Genomic DNA, 14396 nt, shown 5'->3' with positions numbered 1-14396 from the left:
AGACCTGGATCTTTGGCTATTCTGCCTCCTCATTTTTTAAAACTTTTGTTCTTTCACTCATAGAATTCCCATAGAAATGTTCTTGGTTACTGTTTCCTGATATTCTCTGGAAAGGTCCTTTTAGAAAAGTAATCTTTTAGAAAGTAATTTTACTACTTGTGGTTAGCTCACTTCTGCTTAGCATGTGCTAAAGAAAACTCTGCTTTAAGACTCAGAGCTTATACACTAATCTTTTAAATACCATAGTCATCCCTTTAATCTGATAACATCTCTTGCATAACGACTATCTTTTCTGATCAGAAATGACATTCTTAACATCAATAGGCTCTTAGTCTTTTCTGACAGGAAATATTTTTTAGGATGTATAATCAATTATAGGTTGTTCTTGTCAATAAAATTTTCTGCAGAAATAAATCAAGAATCCTATCAGAATAGCATTATGGAAGCAGCCTTTCCTCTAGTGTTCCCCATGAAATGGTCATGCTTGAAGCTCATGAGAATTTTTATTTTGATGAAGGTTGTGTACTAAATGTGTTTTCTGGCCACCATTCCCATCAACCAAAGGACATAAATTTCATACCCTCAACAGGATGGAAATATTTGTGCTATGTGTTTTCCACTACCATTGCCTACTATGGGTCCCTGTGAATTGTTCCACACAATCCTCTCTGACTTTCTGCCCATTTCTCAAGGGAAAATAATTTAGTATCCTATTTGCATTATTGTCCTTTCTGGGGGGCATACAGTTTTTCCATGTCTCTTTGCTTCTTGCCTCCCCTGAAGTTCTGTTCTTGTTCAAAGAAATTTAGATTTAGAAGGATCCCTAAAAAGTACATTGTCCAATTTCCTCCTTTTCAAAATGAGGAAAATAAGGTCTCTAGGTATGCCCAAGCCTTTAGAGGTTGTAAATTCTTAAAGGTTATGTGGGAGACAGGTAACCAAGGTGGGATTCTAACTAGGTTCTTTTTATTCCAAATCTACTAGTCTTCCCACTCCACCAATTAGCTAGATCCCTAATTATTTCCTGACTCAGTTTGACCCTCCTGCAAACTATTTTTAAACTATTAATAAAAAAAAGACACCACATATATATACCTATTACCCATGGGCCCTTGACTAGGATCTTTTTCAAACAAGAGCACACAATATGAAAAGAAAAGTAAAAGCTTGTGAAAGAGGTTCCTATTTTTAAAAAAATGAGACAGGTCATAAAAAAGAAGCAGGAAAAAACTAGACATCCAACTTGAGGGGAAAAGAAAAGAGAAGGAAGTTAATAGCAGTTAAATTCAATGATGTTTAACTAGTCATCTATTTCATGTAGGTTTGTTGTACTTTTAATGGCTGTAAGTTTTTTTTTTCCCCAACTCAGCAGTATGTTTTTAAAGATCTGTTGATGCTGAGTTTTCCCAGATTGTATCAGATGGCTAAAAGAGGGAAGCTGTAATTGTGTAGAGCAGTTATGGAAAACCTATGGCACAGGTACCAAATATGGCATGCAGAGCTCTCTTTGTGGGCACATGACACCTTCTCCCCACTCCCACCTCCCCACCCCCCATTCATTATTAGGAAGGCAGAGGGACTCAGACAGACTGCTCCCCTCCTCATCTCCACTGTGCCTGACAACATTTTTTGACATCTTCCCCATCTGTTCCCTACTCCTCTGTCCTGTAGCCCAATGGGAGTGCACAGGGCATAAGGTGGGCAGCTCACAGGTGGCAGAAATGGAGGGGAGCTGAGCCATTGGGCCATATCCCCTACCCCTCTTCCTGTTCACCTGTGCTGAGGGCATTTTTTCACTTTAGCCATCCCTTCACCTAGCAGCCTAATGGGAACAGTTCCTCCCTCCCCTATTGGGGGGGGGGGGGGCGGGGAAGACAAGGTAGGGGATGAGGCAGGCTAGCCACTCAGTCTGGGGTGGGGTGGGGTGAGGGCAGGGTCTGACATTCCATCTCTGGTGCAGAACAACCACTTATCTTTGAAGATAGACAACTAGATCCCTCTGTTACCATGTTCTACTAGTTGCAAAGCATGACAGATTTCACCCTCCGAGAATTTGGGGGTAGTATCAGGTGAGCAACCAGGATAAGCTTATATCTTTAGCTTTTTGTATAGCCCCACAGCTATTTAATTTATGGTTCAAATATATTTGTAGAAATTGCAGATTTCTCACAAAATGGCAGAGAATAAGAGAGAATGATAGAGACAGAGTGAAAGAGAGAAAGATAGTTTTATGGGTAGCCTAGATCTCCTTTATCAGTGAGAAATATCTAGAAACACACCACATAGCTAGTATAAGAGCTAAAAGAGGGAACAGAAAAAAGGGTCCCACAAGGTCCCTTCTCCTCCCTCACCCCCCAAAAAGGCAAGAGTAGTAGGAAACTTAAACAGACAAAACAAAGAAAAATTTCTAATAAAATGACAAGATATTGCAGGTTTGTTTCCAGACCACTGTATTAAAGGCCAATATTGCAATAGTCACACAAAGTTTCCCGTGTGTGTAAAAGTTATGTTTATACCATGCTGTAGTCTATTAAGTATGTTTTTATGTATAAAAACAATGTATATTATACTATATATAATACTATCTATAGCTATGTAATATTTTAAAAAAATAACCATTTTCTGAGCCTTCAGTGAGTGGTAATGTTTGCTCTTGGAGGGTCTTGTTTCAGTGTTGATGGCTACTGACTGATCAGGGTGGTAGTTGATGAATATTCAGGTGACCATTGCCAGTTTCTTAAAATAGGACAAAAATGAAATTTGCTACATGAATTGACTCTTCTTTCCACTTGAACACTTAAAGGTATTTGTAGGGTTTTTTATTGACCTAATTTAAATATTGTTGTCACAAGGAATAGGGGGGCCCAATGAGAGAGGGGGAGGGGGGAGGGGGGAGAGAGAGAGAGAGAGAGAGAGAGAGAGAGAGAGAGAGAGAGAGAGAGAGAGAGAGGGAGAGAGAGAGAGAGAGAGAGAGAGAGAGAGAGAGAGAGAGAGAGAGAGAGAGAGAGAGAGAGAGAGAAGAGAGAGAGAGAGAGAGAGAGAGAGAGAGAGAGAGAGAGAGAGGAGAGACAGGGAGAGAGGGAGAGACAGGGAGAGACAGGGAGAGACAGGGAGAGAGGAGAGACAGAGAGAGAGGAGAGAGAGAGAGAGAGAGAGAGAGAGAGAGAGAGAGAGAGAGAGAGAGAGAGAGAGAGAGAGAGAGAGAGAGATGGAATGGCCAGCTGCTGGAGCAGTCAGAATACACTTTGATCAGTTATGTTTGCTATCCTATATGAGTGCAATTCTGGACACCCCCCAAAGATTACAAATTCAGCATCAAAAATAATTTATCATAGATCACTATAGCAGACATAAAAATAATGAAATCATTTGAAATGTTGGAAGAATTACCAAAATATAACTCAGAGACATGATGTGAGCACATACACTTTGAGAATTGGTACCAATTGATTTGCTTGATGTAGGGTTGCAACAAATCTTAAATTTAAAAAAAAAAGCAAAAACCCTCAGTATCTGCTAAGTGCACTAAAGCAAAGCACAAGAACATTCATTATGCCTATACTATGGAATACAAGATCATTAGGAAAAAGTAATTCTTCAACTAAAACTAGACTCTCAGAACAGAGAATAGGGGATGATGACAATAATATAAATAACTAGCATTAGCTTTACAGATATCATTTGGTCCCCATGACAGCTTTAGAAGTAGCTGTTATTATTATTCACATTTTACAGATTAGGAAACTGAGGCTGTGAGAGGATAAATGACTTGCCCAGTCCCTCATCAGTATCTGAGGTCTCCAACTCAAATCTTCCTGACTCTAAAGTCTGGAAATCTCTCTATTGTACTCTTTAGCTGCTGAGAGTGGTGGGTAAAATAGAATAAAAGAAGTAAAGAGATACAAAATTAGTGTTTCTACTTATTTCTCACAGATCTTCCAACATTTATGATATTCCTCTTTTGGGGGTCATTTTTGGTATTCTTTGAGAAATAATCTCAAGATTGCATTGATTTGCATTTCTCTAATTAGTAGTAACTTAAGACTATTTTCTTCATAGGATAGCCTGGGTTTCTTCCTTTGAGAAATATCTATTCTTATTCTTGGACCATTTATTTATTGGAGTATTTCTCTTTTTTTCTTCAATATCTTTTAAACAAGACCTTTATCAGATAAGCTTGTTGCAAAAATTTTTCCCAGTTATTTTTTCCTTTTGATTTTTTGGTTTATTGTTATTAAAAGGGGTTTATTAAACCCCTTTTAATTTTATGTAATCAAAATTTATTTTTCTTTCTCTAGTAATTTCTGTTGTTTCTCTCTCATTTACTCTTTCTTTCTCTTTCTATGTATGTATATGTTTATGTATTTAAATGTTTATATATATATATTAAATGTTTAATGTTAATATAATATATACTGTATAATATAGTTAAATGTTTAATATATTAATTAGTTATTTATTAGTTGCTTAATACATATTATACTATAATATTATCCATTATATATTATGTGATTTTATATACATACACTTAATATATATTAGAAAGGAAATAAATATTCCTCCTTCATTACTTTTTTCTTGTCTTTAGATTTGATAGGTAAATTTCCCCCATGATTCTCTAATTTATGACATGATCTTTTATATCTGTGTCATAGACCTATTTGAAATTTATCTTTGTATAATATAGAAGATGTTTTCCTAATTTTTTCTGTTCCACAATATAATTTTCTCGTTTGTTTTTGTTGAATAGTAAATTCTTATCTCAATAGTTTGGGTCTTTGTGTTAAATGAAATACTAAAGTATTAGATACCTTTGTTTCTACATGATATGTAACTAAGCTGTTCCAGTTATCAGAGTTGTTTTTAATGTATTTTGTGATATAATTTGTTTTCTGTCACTTCTAGGTCTCCTTTTTTCTCATTTCCTTTTATTATTTTGCTTGATAATCTTGAATATCTTTTTTCACCATACAAATTTTACATTTTTCCCTATTTCTGATTGTTATAGTATTGGATAAGTAAATTATTTAAAGAAATGTTGCCATTTTTATTATTGGATTATCCTACCCATAAACAATGAATTTTTTTTCTTTTTATTCAAAAGTGGTTTCATTTCTATAAAGAGTTGTTTGTAATTTTCTTTGTATACATCTTGTGCATATCTTGAAATGTAAACTACCAAGTATTTTATGCATTCTGTATTATGCATGGTTGGTGTGCACCTGTGAATGGGTGCCATCATTCTGTGTATCAGTTTGGAACTATACACAAAAAATTACTAAATAATCCATGTACAATTACGCAGTTATGCCATTATTAGATGTATACACTATCATAAGAGATCATAGCAGAAAAGGCTGTGTATGTGCACATACATGCTTATAAATATACATACAACTCTTTGTGGTGGCAAAAAATTGGACAGTAGAGGATGCCTTTCAGTTGAGAAATGGCTGAATATGACATGAATATGATGGGTGTACTATTTTTCTGTAAGAAGTGAAGAATATTGTAAAAATTTAAAATATACAATAATTTCAGTATTATCTTTTTATAAGATTTATTAATAACCACTAGAAGTAACAAAATAAAATGCCCATGGCTAATCTACCTGTTCAAATAGTTCATTCCACCAATGTTCCAACCCAGGAAGGAAAGAGGCCTAGACAATGGAATTTCCTCCAATGTATCTTCTTTCTACATCAGCACTTAATGACAGGAATTCAGTGAGCTCCTAGGAAATGTAGTTCAAAGGCACAAGAACTGTTACATAGTGAAATAACCAGAACCAGAACAATTTATACTAAAACATCAATATTATAAAAATGAACAATTTTGAAAACTTATAAACTGATGAACAACGAAATGAGCAGAATCTTGAATTTTATATAGCAACTATATAGAAGCAGATAATTTCGAAAGTGATTAAAACCTGAGATCAAAACAATCTAGTACAAAGAGATGATAGATTTAAGATACGATGTGTCTACATGTCATATCTACTTTGATATAGTATGAACAAACACTATATATGTGTATATATTTTATATATATATTTCACACACAGAATTTGTTTGCTTTACTGTACATATTTATTAACAACAGATTTGAAATGTTTGTACTCTCAGATGAGGTCTTGTATTACTAGGTTTACTTAAATGTTTTACTTTGTTTTAAGAGATATTTCTTGAATGGAGTTATCTATTAATTGAATGTAAAATCATTAATAATACTTTAAATATGGGCTCTTCATAGATGACATTGAGATTTTGTTGGTGTAGAACAGAAAATTAAGAAATCTCAGTAAAGCAGTGGATATTTTTGAAAATATAATTGAGGAAACAATTTTAAAAATTCAATGGTTCAGTGTGGTAGGGGTACGCAAAATAGTAGAGGCAAATTGAAGGCAAAATAGTAAGACCAGTTGAAATATCTACAGTAACAAAAATTGACCTAGAGAATAGACTTCAAAGAACCATTGACAGAATTCTAAGAAAACCAAAATGTGGAAACAAAAAGACTTAATATTATATATTTTAGGAAAAAAAACTTATTTAAATACCCAGAAAATTAAACCAATAACCAAACTAAAGCTTATTTAAATCCTTGGTCATCAGTTGAAATGAATCCCATATTAAAGTCATCTAGAAATATACATCTCAGATGCCAGAATTCCCAATAGGTTTTTTTGTTTGAGGGATTTATTCTTTGGGTTTGACTTCAAGAGATTCAGCATCTAATGGAAATATCATGCCATTAAAAAGTAGAAAGCAAAGCCCAGTGCACAATTCATATATTATTCAGTGAGGTTTATTTAAGGACATGTTACAACCAGACAGGAGTAGGAGAGAACAACCTGCCAAGTCCTTCTGTGGTACATGCATAGGATGAGTACTCACTGGAATTTGAACCTAGCTTGTTCTTATGTGAGCATTTGTCTCTGATGTGGGTTTTCAGTCTCAGTGACCTTGAGAATATGGGGAAACAGTGGATGAAATTTACAATTTGCATTTTGGCCAGCTCAGCCTTAGTATACATTTAGCACCTTCAGCAACCTCTAAAGTGAATAACCAGAAACAGCACTTAGAAGTAGCCAAGAACTGTATTCTCTGTATTCTCACTGTATTCTCAAGGACCCTGGGACCCTCATCTTTACCCAGCCCATTTACCACCTAGCTTTTGGCCCCTCTTGCTACTGATGATTGCCCTATGCATAAACTGCACCACCATAAAGTGACTATATCTAGAAGGAGTTAAGGCACTCAGGTCTGCACTCCTGGGGACCAGGAATCTTTATCTTCACGCCAGTCATTTATTTTGCTACTACCAGGAATCTTCTCTAATGCTTTCCATTATCCCAGCTTTCTACCTATTGCTTTAAGAACTATAATCAACTATATAGTCAGTTTAGCCCAACCATTGCTTCTGAAAAGGGAATGGCATTTTGCAACCCTATTATTCTATTCATCATCTTTGTGACTTTCACACCATAACTAACCTAGAATGTGATCTCTTTGACTATAGAGACGATGTCATTTTTGAATTTGTATCCCCAGTATTTGTCATATAGTTTTTGGCCCATAATGAACACATAATAAGTGTTTTTCCGTCATTTCTATAAACTCAGATACAGAAAGATGTTGTCTGGATAGGAGGCCTGCAATCAACAGTTTCTCATAATTAACCTAAAGATGGCACCTTGTAAAAAACAATGGGGTTAGGTGTGGTTGGAGATAGGTTGTAATTTTGCTTAAATGGAAGAAAACAGAGGAAAACTATAAATGTTTAATAGACTGAGAAGTAATAAACAATTGTAGATCACAATAATAATTTAAGGTACTGGCCAATAAAATGGTCATGCTAGATAAAAGAGAAAATATTGCAAAACCAAATTATTTGCCATTGAATTCCACTAAGAATCATTTAGGATTGCTAATCATCAAGCTAAAAAGCCTTAGACTCGAGATTAATTAATCTGAAAATTTGAATATTCTATTACAAGAAAAAATTGATTTCAAAAAGATTTAATGACTTTTAAGCATCCCTTTTTATAAAATAAGAGCTCTACAAATTTGTGAAATGCAAAGAAGACAAAAGAGATGATGGCTAGAAAGGATCAGATTAATGATCCTTTCATAAAAATTTGAAAGATGGTAGCTCCTTGCAAATTATACCTAGTCAAAGAGTCAATGAGAAAATATTCTGGACAAGTTCTCTATTTGGGTATTGGAAAAAAAAATTTAAGAGAATGAAGAAGAAACTTAGTATTGCTAATTTAGGCTTCCTGGAATAAAGTCATTCAAACATAGATACTTAAACAGAAGTCTGATACCCAAAAAGTGGTTTTGTTTGTGATATTCTGATAATCAAGTATGGATTAAACACCTAGTATACCTGCTTGTCAGTGTAGTAGGCACAAGGGATACAAATACAAAGAATGAAACAATTTCAGTGAGCTTGCATTTTAAACTAAAAGTATATATAAATTATAAATCAGATAAATATATATTACATATCTATATGTCTGTCTGTCTGTCTGTCTGTGTCTGTCTACCTACCTACCTACCTACCTACCTAACTACTTACACAAGGTAGTTGAATACAAGGTAAATTTAAATATGAGGGAAGGAAGTTATGCTTGAGAGATGGAAAAGGGTTCATACAAAAAATGCATCTTAAAGGAACAGGGGAATTATAAGGCCTAAATAAGGAGGGATGCATTCCAGGCATAGTAACTGGCTATAAAAAAAGAAATGGAGATAGGAAATAGAGTCTCTTGAGTGAAGAACAGAAAGGCTAGTTTGGTTGTATGGCAGAGTACAAGAAAAAGGAATAGTGTCCAGTGAGACCAGAAAAATAGGTTTAGTCTAACTCACATAGTGATTTAAAAACTAAGCAGAGAAGTTTAGATTTTATTCAAAAGGTAAATGGAAGCCCCTTGACTTGAATGAGTAGGGGAATTATAAGATCAGATCTGTGCTTAATGAAATGGTGAGGTACCAAATTTGTAGCCAGCTTTGTGACTGAATGGCAGTAGTCATATGCAAGAGATGTTGGCAAGGTTTGGCAACTAATTGCATTGGAGTGGGACAAGGAGTCCAAGGTAATCCTTTTGGCAGAAGTATGGTCAGAAAAGGGATGAGGTTGGGGTAAAAACTAATAAATTCCATTTTATATAGGTTGAGTTTAAGATTGTCTTTAGTACATCCAGTTTGAAATGTTCAATAAGCAATTCATCTTGTGTATAGGTCAGGATTTTGAGAGTCATAAAATGCAAAGGAATGGCTTAGATTACCAAGGAAGGAAGGAAGGCTCAACCCAGAATCTTTGGGAATATCCACAGTTAGAGGGAATGATTTAGATGATGATCCAGTAAAGGAAACTGAGAATAAGTCATTAAATTGGAAGGAAGAGAACCAGGAGAGAGTAGTATCATAAAAAATCCAGAGGAGAGACTTCCTTTCCCTTTTTTCTTCCTTGACATCACGATGTTGCTTCTTCTTCAGTCAATAGCTCAGATGCAGCAGATGAGTCAAGAATTAGAGCTTAGAAAAGACTGTCAAATTGGACAATTGAGAAATTACTGATAGTTTTGGAAAGGGCAATTTCACTGAGTGATATGGTCAACTAGGAAGGTAAGTGGAAAGGAGGAAAGTGGGATGAGATTGTTCCAAGCTATACCAATTGTAGGAATTTGGGCAAGTCACTTTCTCTGTGTCCCCTGTTACACATTTATAAAAGGATGAGATTAGATTCAGTGAGGTAGAGTTCCCTTTCCATACCAAAACTTTGAGGCTGTGAATACAGATAGTAAATCCTTGATGCTAATTTCTATGAGAGGAGGAGGTAAGGACAGGAATAAATTTTTCTTGAACAGAAAACAATCAAAATAATGTGAACTAGGTAAACTTATAAAATGTAGAGGGGTAGAATGGATTATAAAGCAAAAACCAACAATTTACTATATTTAGTATATGCTGTATAACATAAGAATAAACTTGAGGGTTTGAGGTTGAATTTATTAGACTTCATTTGAATTAAAAATAGTAATAGAAATTACAATCTTAAAGCAATATTAAAGAGAGATTTTTTCCCAGAGATAAGTTAGGTAATTAACATTATGTCTAAAGGCACCTTAGATAATTAAATAATATCATAATTATACAGTCAGTTTTGCAGTAACATAATGTAGGAGTTCCCAAAAAATCACTGCCCTTCAAAATTGTGCAATAGCATCCACATGGCTTAACTGAAAAAAAAAATGGGGTTAGGGAAAGAACACTTAAAAGCTTCTTTAGTGACATGTGGTGAGGGAAGAAGGGAGGGGCAAGAGAAGGAGAGGGGGAGAAAGAGAGGAAGAGGGAGATGGGGAGGGAGGGAGGACCTAATAAAAATGGTACCCCAGGTTCCAAACTCAGTTGCTAGGAACCAGAGACAACTTCTACAGACCTTCAAATCCAGGAATGGTTGAATAGATTGGGGATAGATTACATGAGTAAAGACCAAAACCAGCCTTCCTCTTCCCATGCTGCTACTCTGCCAGAAGATATTCAATAAATATAACACTTTACCTTCAAAAAGACCTGACAGTTGCTTGTGGAAGGAGGGATAAAATTGGAAGTTTGTGAGCTACCTGAAATGGTTAAATTTTCTGCATTCTTCTCATTATTTGGAATGAAATCATGCAAACATAAAATTCAAGTTATGCTCACATTGTTCCATGGTATTTCAATTACATTAGAACATATTCAACTTTTCAAAAACAAGCATTATTTCAGAAGGAACTGTAATTATTATGAGAAGATCCAGATGGCAAGACAATAGTCAAAGGTGATGTCAATATACCTTCTTAGACTGAATTTTAGGGAATGTACCTAAAAAGACATTATGGATCTGCCCAAAATATTAGAAAAAATCATGTGATAAATGATGATTATGGAATAAGGATCATAAGGTGTAATTTTGAAATTTTGCTTAACTCCTTTTAAAAATTTTGCTTAGGGCATAAAAGGGATACCATAAATAAGTATAAAAAAGACTTCATAAGTGCTTCTATTGTACATTACAATGTGATAAATTATCATTAATAATAGAAATACAAATAGATGCCATAGACTAAATAATATCCTAAAGAATGAGTGAGTCAAAGAATAAATCACAGCCAAAAGAATTACTAAATAAAGTAGATGACGTGTGTGGAGAAGAGAGAAATTGCCAACATTTATGGAATGCAGCTAAAATAAGCCTTATATGGAAATTTATGTCTTTCTATACTTTTATTAACAAAAATGAGAAAGAAAAAACCAATTAATCGACAGTATCCAACTAAAAAAATCTAGGAAAATTGATATGTTAATTCATAAATAAGCACAAAGTTATTTTGAAAATTAAAGAAAAGCTTTTCCAAAAACAAAGAAGCTGGTTTTCCAAAAAAAAGGCAAATGAAACAAAATTTAATTAATTAAAAAGAGACAAGTAAATCACTGAGATCTAAGAAGAGAAGGAAAAATTGCTGAAGAATAAAAGGAAACAAATCATTAGATTCAACAATTATTCTGGGGGCAGCTAAGTGGTACAATGAATAGAACCCTGAGTAGGGATCAGGAAGACATATCTTCCTGCATTCAAATTTGGCCTCAGACATTAAGTAGCTTTGTGGCCATGGGTAAATCATTTAATCCTGTTTGCTTCAGTTTCCTCATCTGCACAGTGAGCTGGAGAAGGAAATGGAAAATGACTCAGGTATTTTTGCCATGTTAATTCCAAATGGGGTCATAAAGAATTGGACATGACTACAACATAGTAGTCATCCTTCCAGGACTACTTACCATTGATGGACTGGGTACCTAGAGAGCCAATAATTAATCCTTCTCAAGGTTCTTGGGGAAGCCATAAAGAGGTTGTTGTTTTTGGTATTGTAATTTTTGAGCCCCATTAATGACCCTCTCCAGATTTATTTTACTGAGCTGATATAGTAGGTGGAACAATTGGTACAGAATCATCTCTCCAAACACAATATTTCCTTGTACCCCCCAAATTCTAGGGAGAGTTCTTTTAAACTTAAAACATTTGATGAGGGGGGTAAACTCTTAAGGTTTTAAAATCTTTTTCTTTATTTTTGGAGTTCTCGTGAAGTTCTTCTTAGGTATGCAACATTCTGCTGCATACCAGTGTTAAGGAACTCTGGCTTTCCTTTGTGCATCTAGTATATGCTCAATGTAATTTTCAGCTCCTGATGCAGATAAAATCCTTCCAACATGAAGTTGGTTACTACTTTAATGTGTGATTCCAAACTGATTTGTTGAGTTATACATAGTCAGATGGCTGGGTGGATATACCTCTAGACTTAGTCAGTAAGATCTAAATTCAAAGCCTGCCTTGTACACTTATTAGTTTTATGGTTGAATTAGGTGGCCTCTTACTTCTCAATCTATTATTCTATGATCCTAAATATAAAATATCATCCCATAACAAATTTAGAGGCAAATGAAAGGCTATAACTTTCATACTTATGACTGAAAAATTTGTTGCCATACATGAAGCATAGATCACAAAAATATCTCAGTTATTTAATATTAAAATATTTTTGTCAGAAATAAATATACCTAGTATTAATAGAAAAAAGGGGTTTGGGGAAAAATTTGATTTATATTTTTAATAAAATTCTAGCGGTCTAGAGAAAGAACTGTTGAAATTGTCTTTCACAGCAGTGTATTTATAATTTTGGTTATATACGAGTGCATTCCTACATCAGTGACCAATATCAAAGTATGTTTTGCATGACAATAATACATTTTAAATTAAAATAAAAAAAAACCATTCCCTAATTGATAAATGATATGAATAGGTAATTTTCAGGAGAAGAAATCAAAGCCATTAATAGTCATACTAAAAAATGCTCAATCACTTGGTTAGAATAAAACAACTAGGAGGAGCTACCACACCTAGCAGACTAACAAATGTGACTAAAATAGAAAATGACAAATCCTAAAGGGAATGCTTTTGAGGGGAGAGGGGGGACAGCTACAACAATAAGTCCAAAATGGAAGTAAGTTTTGCATGACTTCAAATGTATAAGTGATATTTGGTTGCTTGCCTGCAAAATGGGTGGGAGAAGAACTAGAAGGAAGGATAGAATTTGGAACTCAAATTTTCAAAAAAATGAATCTGAAAATAAATTAATAAAAATAAATTTTCAATTCTGTGGGGAATGCATACAAATCTAAATCCATTTGGCATTCCCTAATAGACAAGGATAGCCAAAGGATATGAACACCTAAAAAAAAAACAACAATTTGTCAGAACCACCTGAAAAAGGTTTAAAGTTGATAGTCAGAAATTAAAGTGAAAAGAATCTAAGGTAAAGTTGATTTAGGCCATATGGTTGCCATGGTTTTTAAAAGTCTAAGTAAGGTCTGATTGATCTTTCTTAGTTTCATGGAATTTAGAGAAAAGATAATTTAATAAATCTAAAACTAAATTACCATCTGCTTTTTCTATATCTTAAGTAGATACATTCAGATGCGATAAATATCTAATGGGTAGAAGTTCTAATAAAGCATGTGCTGGGAAAGAGAACTGACCTATTATAGATACAAGAGTTACGCTGTAATTCTTAGTTAATTTAAATATCTCCCAAAGAGGAACAACAATTTGAAGCACATACTGGTAAATAACAAAGCTGAAGAACTGACATGAACTGTTTCAAAGCCATTGTTTTTTAAAGTTTACAAATACAAAGGTTTCACATCTTTTAGGATATTTGTATCTACTGGTGTTTATTATTGCATTTGGTGGTATTGGATTGCATTTGGTGGAAATTGGATAATTGGTTTGGCATCTGTCATCCATCCAGTGTGTCTTCAAGCTGTTTCAGTGAACATTTCTAATTCATAACATTTGTTCTAAAAAAAGATTTCAATCACTCTAGGCTTATTAACATCATCTTTTGTCAAAAAGTTTCTATATGCCCAGCTGCAGCCTGAGGCATATTGAATTTTACCTAGCCAACCCAGGAACCAATAGGAAATTATAGCTCACATCCCCAGCTCAGGGAAAAAGTTAGGGGTGGAGTTGGAGGGAAGGGACTCACTTGTCTTATGAACCTGGTAAGAGAACTTTGATTTCATTCCTCCAGATGATAGGGTCCACTGTAGATATCGGGAATGCTTTTCCGGGGGGGACTGTGGGCCTATTTTCCCAGGTCATGTGTGTGTTTCATCATATACTCTTCTAGTCTACAACATTTCTCTCCTGCTGCTTTGAGAATGCTAATTCCAGAGAGTATAGATAGAGTAGAGATTCTCCATGCCATGAAACTGTCGTTTAGGTATGCTTCTTGCTTTTAATACTCCAAGCACCTTTAATTTTATGTCATAGTAGACAGTCTTCTAGAG

General features: G+C 34.4%; 1 protein-coding gene across 11 annotated transcripts in view; it reads left to right on the top strand.

Annotated features, from left to right (window-relative positions):
- The window catches only part of KDM4C (lysine demethylase 4C), a 469399-nt gene that overhangs the window by 390989 nt on the left and 64014 nt on the right, over positions 1-14396 (top strand). The window lies entirely within an intron of this gene.

The sequence above is a fragment of the Monodelphis domestica genome, chromosome 7, assembly GCF_027887165.1.
Source record: "Monodelphis domestica isolate mMonDom1 chromosome 7, mMonDom1.pri, whole genome shotgun sequence".
Classification (NCBI taxonomy): domain Eukaryota; kingdom Metazoa; phylum Chordata; class Mammalia; order Didelphimorphia; family Didelphidae; genus Monodelphis; species Monodelphis domestica.
This window is presented reverse-complemented; position numbering and strand designations above follow the sequence as displayed.